The following is a 9345-nucleotide window of genomic DNA, read 5'->3' on the forward strand; positions in this document are numbered from 1 at the left end:
TTAGAGGCCCTAAGCATTTAAGATTTTGGTGCAAAATATGAAAAAAATTGACTCGTGTGTTATCTGAGTTAAATAATTGGGAGTATTCATTACTAATCGAGAGAAAAGTTGTGATTAATTTACTAAAACATAGTTCTAATACCTACAAACATTTATAAAGAGGTTTGAAATGATACTTAAGAAATAAAAAAAGCAAAAATGTTTTTTAACCTGGCCTCTATTGAGGTCTAAGTTGTATTATGAAACACTGAGTGAGGCACCATTAAAATGATGCCTTTAGTACGTGCTCATTTTACTTACAACTAGATTAATTATGACTTTTTTAAATTAGATCTTAAGACTGTTTATTTATTCATTAAAATATGTTTTATCTGTTTTATGTTTTATCTTTTTTAATAAATAAACAGTCTTAAGATCTTTGGATACGAAGACAAGAATCTTTCTTTTACATTTTATTGTCCGCGGGAGATCCTTACTTTCTAAAGTGTTTCAGCTTTTTAAATTAGATTAGAATTAAAATTAGACCACATTAGTTTTTCCAAATTAGATTAGAAATATAACCGAATTCTCGCAAAACAGAATTTAAACTAGAATTTTAACTAGAATTACGTTTAATCATTAAAAATCAATTTAGTTTAAATCGAAACTTATTCTCGTAATGTGAATTGTAATTAAATGTGTGCTAATTTTTATACGTTTTAGCAATATCCCACTTTTCTGACTGTAAAAATCACCTACAAATCGTTTCGACCAAAATTTTTTAATTTTTTTATTCGACTTATTTGGGTAAAATCTGAATTAGCTTAGAACTTACATTAGAGCAAACAAGCAATTCACAAATTTGATTAGAATTAAAATTAGCCGCATGTTGCTCTATCATCGCAATAGAAAACTAGAACGAACTAGTTGCCCAAATATGGTTTAAACCAGTACTGGTGGTAAAACGAATGCTTACCGTTCCCGCCACAGTTTTCTGTACCGACTTTCCACTTTTCTAATGTTGTATCCTTGATTTTGCAAAAGTATATCAAGTTCAGTTTGTCATCTTTCCTGTAATATAAAAGCGCTGTAAACACCTATAGTCGTAACGTTATAATGTTGTATGCTAGCTATACCTGTTGTACAAATCCAGATAATTAAGGTGATCGTTCTCTTTTGGAGCTTCCCAATTGTCACCGGGTGTATTTGAGAACGAATATTTAAAAATTTGTTTGTTGGTTTTAAGGCGGTAAACCCATATTCGCTGGATATCTGTAAAAGTGACTTATTTAAAGCAGCTTTGTCTCTTTGGAGCATAATGGTGGGAGGTTGTATTAAGACGTGGTAGAAATATTAAAGTCCATGCAGAAATATAGGTAGCATTTCAAAAAGATATATTCGATCCGTTGTCGACTACAACTTTTCTAATTTTATGAATTTCGGGTATTCTCAATCTGGAAAAATTAAAATGCTCTAATTTTAATTGTAAACCAACTTGGAAAAACTCAAGCTAATTTTTGTCAGACGTAAAATAAATCTAAGCGTCCAAGTTTACTCTGCTGTATTATGACAGAAAATATTCTTAATATTAAAACAAAAACTTCACATAAAATAACTAAAACTCAATTTATTTTTTGAAAACTTAGTTCGAATTTGTTCCTGCCAATACAATGTAAACTTCTATAAATTTATCGTTGCTAAAATAGATTTTTGAAACCCAAACTGAGGTTGGTAGTATATTAAATTACCTTTAAGGTATCGATCCGAAAGTGTGTTGTATATTCTTGAGTTTAATTCTCTTGGATTAAACGAAGCAAGAGCGCCACCTAGCGCATTACAAGCCTTTTCCGCGTTTTGAAATTCTGTCAGGTCATCAGAAAAGAAAACGATCGGTTCTTTCAATCCCGTATACAAGTTGCCGCAATCTAAATAATGAAAATTAAATGGAGTTTGTATAAAAAAAAAAGACAAAATCTGTAAATCCCCCCCAAAACAAGTTTTACTACCAAATAGAAAATCAATATTTTTCTGTTTTTAATAATACATGAATTAGGAAATTGAATATAGTTTGTATAAAAACATAAAAAAATGGTAGTAAAACTTGTTTTTTTTTGGACATTTACAGATTAATACTTTGTTTATTTGTATATTTTCTTTTTTTTAATATTTGTTTTAGTATTATACAAACCCCATTCAATTTCTTAATATATGTTTAATTAAAAACAGAAAAAATTTGATTTTGTAATTTGTAGTAAAAGTTGTTTCAATGAAAATATAAAGTCAAACAAATAAAAAATATCTGAATCTCAAAAAAAAAAAAAAGTTTATAAAGTTCATCTATACACTGCACATTATTCACCACGCGTTATGCTTACCTTGTTTACTTGGATTTGGTGCAATGAAATTCCCAGCTACTAAACTGGGCGATGTCTTGCCTTCGCAGTTTGAAGCGGTTACCTGAAAAGGATTGTCTATTTAGGTCGATCTTTTTAAATGGCCGTATTTATCTAATTCTAAATAGGGTAATCAGGCGGCACTATATGAAAACCAATTGTAATGATTCTCGACAATCTTTCAGACAACCGTGCTTCATCAGGTCATAGTAGAAATGCATGACGAAGCACCTTTGTGCGACAGCTTTTCGAGATTTCAATACAATCAACCTTTATTTAGTGCCACCTCATAACACCATATTGTTATCAGTGGTTCTTAAACTGTTGTACATCAAACATTAATGGAAGGCAGGGCGTGTCAGATTTATTGTATAGTTTAGTAAAATTACTGAAAGGGTAATTATATTTCAGCCTTGGAATGTTATATGCCGTTGCCAAATTTGAATTATACTATGATTCAGCGTTGTAATGACTTGGTACTTAAGTCACTGTTTTAAATGACTTGAATTGACTTAAGTATGTTTACCAAACGAGTTCGGTTGAAATGAAACTTTTTCATTCAGCATATTTTTAACTAACTTGGGATATTTATTTTATTTTTGCATATAAGACAATTCTCTTGCTAAATGTTGCGTTTTTGTTATTTGTAAGTTTTCGCTCTTATTCGGACGAGGTTACCAATTTTAGTAGTTTAATGTTTAATTTTGTATTAAAAGGGCTTGGCTTGCTCGTATTATGACTTAACTGGGGCTTGTTCTTTATTTAAAAAGTCTTGACTTGGGCTAAGTCATTTCATAATGACTGGTTTACAACACTGCTATAATCTATATTCTGAGGTTAGCGTAAAAGCAAGGTTTTCTCATTTATTTCCTGACTCTACTAATATTCAGTATATTTAAGTGAAAAGGTTGTTTTGAAACCAGGTTGTACACGGTCAGATAAGGTCGCGAACCTGACTTTAATAATAATCGGAACCTAGCGTTAATACAATTGTACTTACACTTAAGTTCAGCTTTCCGCGTTTTGTGTATTCGCTCAGTTGTAGCGGTATTTGGCAAATATCTTTACCGCAATCCTTACTTTGTCCAACAACTTTGGTTAACGTAGCAGACTTACTCTGTACATTTATCTAGATGAAACAAAATTAGTTAAATGTAAAAATGTACACCTTAGTTTATCTTGAATTTTTTAATCGTATGTTGAACGAATTATATTATGTACCCACATCGGTACACAGAAGTTAAAACAACTAGACCAGGGGTTCTTAAACTTGGGTCCGTGAAATGTTTTTAGGGTGTCCATGAAGGCCTAATAGAAATGTTAGTGTATATTTAAGAAGTCGTCAATTTTTCACAAAAAGGAGTTTAATTAAACATAAAACGGTTTTGCACTAAATGTATTTCAGACGCACTTCACTTTCAAAAATTTTGGACCGAAAACAGCGGATTTCCGAAGGATATTTGTATTGTGACGTCAATTTATGACGTCATCTCTGGAAGTTTCTTGCCTACCATGGTCCACTCGTAGCAAAATAAAATTTTAGGGGTCCGCGGTAAAAAAAAGTTTAAGAACCCCTGAACTAGACCAACTTGAATAACACATTTTGCCAATGCCTTTTAAACGATAAAATTACCAGGAATATATCATTTACACAGTACAGCGAAGTTGTAACGTTTAAACAAATCATATAACAAGAAATTGGCAAATATTTCGGCCCGAATTTGCTGCATTCCAATACATATTTTGATATGTCTTAGTAAGGTCATAATTACCAACAAAAATGCCTGCCTGGCCTCACAGAGAAGTTAAAGCCATTAAACCAAATTAAATAAGAAGAAATATTTCGGCCTGAATATTCTGCATTTACATACATAACTCGCCATAGGTAAAAAATATCTACATTCATAATTCGCCACAAGTAAAATATGGCTGCATACATACAGTGAAGTTTAATGATCCGTTGGGCTGAGGGTTTGGGAATTTAACTTGGACAATATCGTCGGATTTTATGACGTAACCGTTGGTGACGTCAGCAGGCTTTCCTGGCCCAGTTCTTACGTTTTGTCTCCACGTGACTTTTGGCACATTGTCGCAACCCAAGTTTAAGGTTACCTGGTAAAAGTAAAGGTTAATTTTTAGCCCAATTTATATTGTTTTATAACTTGTCTAGGCAAACCAATAATCAAGAACCTAGAAATATAAATATTTTAAAACTTAAATATGAAAAAAAAATTCAATAGAATATGTTAGTAAACTTCAAAAATAAGGATTTTACTATGACTCCGTAGTTCGAAGCCGGCCTTAACCCTTCCAAAATAACAGATGGTTTGTCAATCACAGTTTTTCTTATTGCCCTTGAATGGGTATTTGTGGCCTGTATGACAACCTGTGAAAAAGAGGGAGTTAAAGGTAACGAAATCTGCACACGCGTTTCTCTCTGAACAATATTTTCACATAACAAATGAATAGCAGTTTAAGATTTTTACACTTTTATAATTGACGCTAATAGCTCAAATTTACGTCAAGTAATTTGTCCAATTTGCTCAAGTCAAGTCACGTCATTTTGCCCGAAATATTTGAGTCGAACCATTTAAAAACGGTGACTTGAGTGCAACTTAAGTCAAGTAATTTACTTGACTCCTAATAAGAATATGTAAGGAATGACTATGACTATATATTTGTAAATGGCTGTATTTGTCTAATTTTAAATAGGGTAGTAAGGTAGCACTATATAAAGACAAATTGTATTCTTTGACCTGATGAAGCACACTTGTTAGAAAGCTTGTCGAGAATTCAATACAAATTGTCTTTATGACTATGTTGAAAATGAATAAAGAGTTACTCGAAACGTTTAAATTGATACCAACTTCTGTTTGGGCTCTAATATTCTTAATACGTCTTAGAACAATGTTTATGAGGGACTAAACATTTCCGCTATTTTAATTGTGTTACCAACCGTCAAGGTTTTATGATACTTGGTTGCCAAAGGCAATAGGTTCCAGCTGATGCCCAGGAGAGTTGAATTGCATTTTACTTTTTGCATACCGAACTTTGCTGCAGATAGAAAATAGGCATTGTAATTGTGGACATGACTGCTTATATGATTTTTGAGAAGCGACCCTGAACATTCTGACTGCACAGGAAGATATTGGTCAAATGTGACAAAATATTTTTAGACATTAGAGCACAATGGTTGGAGGTTGTAAGACGAAGTAAGAATAACAAAATCCATACAGAAGTAGGTATCATTTTGAACGTTTCGACTATCTCTTCAATCTTTTTCAGAGTTACTCGTAAAAAGCTTAACCAGATATTTTTTCAATAAAAAGAAATTCGAAACCTTCAAAATGAAACCTACTTGTGTATAGTCTTTGGTTTTCTTAGTTTAGACAGTTTGTAAAAATATTAGGAAGATTAAACAACAAAAATGAAAATATTGTTTTTACCTATTTTTATGAACAGACTAAATATCTTCAAATTTGAAGCAAGAATATTTCTGTTATAATTTATTACTTGCGTGAGATTTTTTAAATACGGCAAATATTTAGGCCACTTCTGGACATGAACATTTGCTCCTGTTATAAATCTATTCTATAAATTAAATAATAAACACGTAGTAAGAATGTCAATGTCCACACAGAAGTAGGTATCTTTTAAACGTGTCGAATAACTCTTTATTTATTTTCAACAAATATTACCCATACCTCTGTATGCCTTGGTATTCTTAGTACGTCTTACTACAACCTCCAACCATTATGCTCAAAAAAATATAAACATTTTTACCTTTAATTTGGCATGAGTAGTAGGCTTCGTTACCAGAACAATCTCTGTTTGAAGTTTGACGGGTTGTGTAATCCCAAACTTTCTGCTGACAAGTTGTGTGACGCACATCCGTAAACCCCGTCGCCACTCTGCCATCGCTCCATTTCCATTGTTGGGTTTTGATGTCAAACCGAGCTCCGATGAAAACCTGACTTTCGTGAACTGCATTAGGATTAAGATATAGATACAATTTGTTATGAAACATCAACAAAAAAAACGAAAATCGACGAAATCAAAATATTTTACGTTCCGAGGAGACAGCAAAGTTCGTAAGATCCTCCTGACTTATATTCAGTCCAAGACAAAAGTTTAATTTAAACGCTAAATTTAAGTTGCATACATTGTATACATTGCAGATATTGCAAACATTACCTGTGTTTGCGCTATCAACTCTAATTATAAAACAACAGGAGCGATTGACACATAAAACTAAAATAATATATATGATTTCAACTCTATAGGTTACTTCCATTAAATGCTTACATAAACCGCAAGTGTAATTTATATAGATTTTGTATTTATATGTAATGCAAATAACATTGCAGGGCATATTTTACAGACTATGACTGATGTGTTATCTCAACAGATAAATTGCGCTGATAGTACACAAATTTATTATGTTTTGATTTTATAGTTAAGTTCATAAGTCCTGTATTAGTCGGCTATAAGGCAATATTTATCATTCAGTTAATATGTATGAGTTCAGGCAATGTTCACCTTTCAGTTTTTAGTAAGTATGAATTAACCGTTCAAAATTATACGCATTGTTTTAAATAAGCAAATGGTAGCGAGGTACATATTTGCTCTACCGTGATGGGTTAGCCTATATTACTAGCTGCAATACATTTTGATGGCGCAGTCATTGTAATACAAATACAACCTGGCGCATAAAACGTTCCTCTCAATTTGTTGAAGCCTTTGTAGTTGTCACCTTTAACATCAGTCAATCTTGTGGACCACGATGTACCAGGAACATTACCCTCATTGTATGCGTGTATAGCTTTGTAACCTGCCTTTGGTGAACCACGTCCGTATAAAACGAACATCAGCACCCAACCTTAACACATAATAATAGTTGTATTGTTAGACTTAATCAGTTTTCTATGCACGTGACTGTATGGATTTGCAATGAATAATAAAATCAAATCAACAAGTATGTAGAATTTTAAATTAATAAAGATTTATTTCAACCGTTTACCAAATGCTTCTTACTTATATATTTGCTTCGATATTAATCTACGTCTAACCAAAACCTCGAGTCATGAACTTACTATTATTCGAAGCGTTCACAAAATGCATTCTACTTCTGTATAGCTTTTGCATTGCTTTTTCGTGTAAGTTCAACTTTAGATTTATTCTAAACGTAAAAGGTTGCTACCTATAAGCTGTGACATTCACGGCTAACCACAACCTCCAGCCACTATGATTAAGAGCAGTGTTTCTTAACCTTTTTAGCGCTCGTACCCTTTGAGTTCTCATGAAATTTTCTCTGCCCCCCTTTCTACATTGGTCGAAAGAAGTAAATAAAATTGTAAGGATACAAATTTAACACAGTGTAATTAGAACTGACGCGATGAATGCATGCACTAAACACAGCTTTCTACATTGGTCGAAAGAAGTAAATAAAATTGTAAGGATACAAATTTAACACAGTGCAATTACAACTTACGCGTTGAATGCATGCATTAAACACAGTCTTGTAAGTTCAACAATATTTACAACACACGAACAATCAGTCAATTTATTAATGGCTGTTTATTGTTTTACAAAATATGCCTACTATAGCGCAAAACATTTTTTTTACAAATATGCCAAAATAGCGCATAATTTCACACTGCATGTCGTACCCCCTGATTTGGTGCTTCGTACCACTAAGGGGTACACGTACCCCTGGTTAAGAACCCTTGATTTAGAGTTTTAAGGTTTACGTTAAACTTAACTTACCATTACATTTATGTCCCACCCGAACCAGCCACTTTTCTCCTGTGTTGCCGCGTGCTTTGCAAAAGTAAATAGGGATGGCGGCGCTTGACGTGGACCTGGAAAACCTTATAAATTATCGCCTCGTTCAAACAATAAAAAACAAACACACGCTCACGTCGTGGAAAGGTCGAAATACCACAAATGGCCGAGATGTTGGGGACTAACCCAAGGCAAGGCCTCCTTTGGTTTTTTCGAATACTTGTACAGATTAATTTGATTCTTGTTGTAATATATCCAAACTCGTTCCATACCTGTTAATAAAAGAGAGCATGTGGCTGCGGATCAATATACTGTTGCTACCAGGCATAGTATACTCAAAATAAGTTATTTTGGTATATATTTGTTTGTCCAACGTTTCGGCTAACTATTTTATATAACGCCTTCAAGGCGGTGGATATTTTAAACTTCATCATATTTGTCACATTTTACTCGTGCTTGTCCTTCGTGCATTTTAATTGTTTTCATTTATACTTTGACCTGATAAAGCTTTGGTGTGCTAAAACTTGTCGAGAATTCAGTACAATTTGTCTTTCTAGAGTGCCACCTGATTATCATATTTAGAATTAGTTAAATAAGGCCATTTACAAAGATTGTTGAGTAGTGTTTCTCGTCGTAACACGTAGCTTTATTTGAAGCATCATTTAATGTCTATCTTTCATGAAGGGTGTTTGTTTATTTCGATGGTGCTTGTTTGTCGTTAGTAACCAAATCAGTTCCCAGATGTGGATTTAAAGCCAACTATAGGGCATCGGTAGCTAGAAACGTTAGAAATTATATATATCAAATGTTGCAAAATATATACACAGGGAACACTAACTTTAGCCATAGAATCCATATACTGGGATCTAACCTAGCTGAACTTAATACATGACTTTGTTAAGTTGCCTGAACCGGGCTGTTGATTCCCAAACACGATATTCGAACTGGGTGCAGCAGGCAACGGTGCTATGATTGTTTCTTGACTTGCTCCCCTCTGAGCCTGTGTAACTGATTTGGTAGAGCGATGGTCGCGGTATGGCCGAGGTCGTTAGTTCGAATCTAACCACCAGGCTAATATTTTTGGCCTTGCTTTTACTGCAATTCTGTTTAGCTCAACTGATTTATGTCATAGCTTTTCCGAAGTTACTCAGTATATCTAAAATTACTTTACCTGATGCATATTTTTGTT

This window comes from Ascidiella aspersa, chromosome 6, assembly GCF_963924565.1.
Source record: "Ascidiella aspersa chromosome 6, kaAscAspe10.2, whole genome shotgun sequence".
Taxonomy (NCBI): Eukaryota; Metazoa; Chordata; class Ascidiacea; order Phlebobranchia; family Ascidiidae; genus Ascidiella; species Ascidiella aspersa.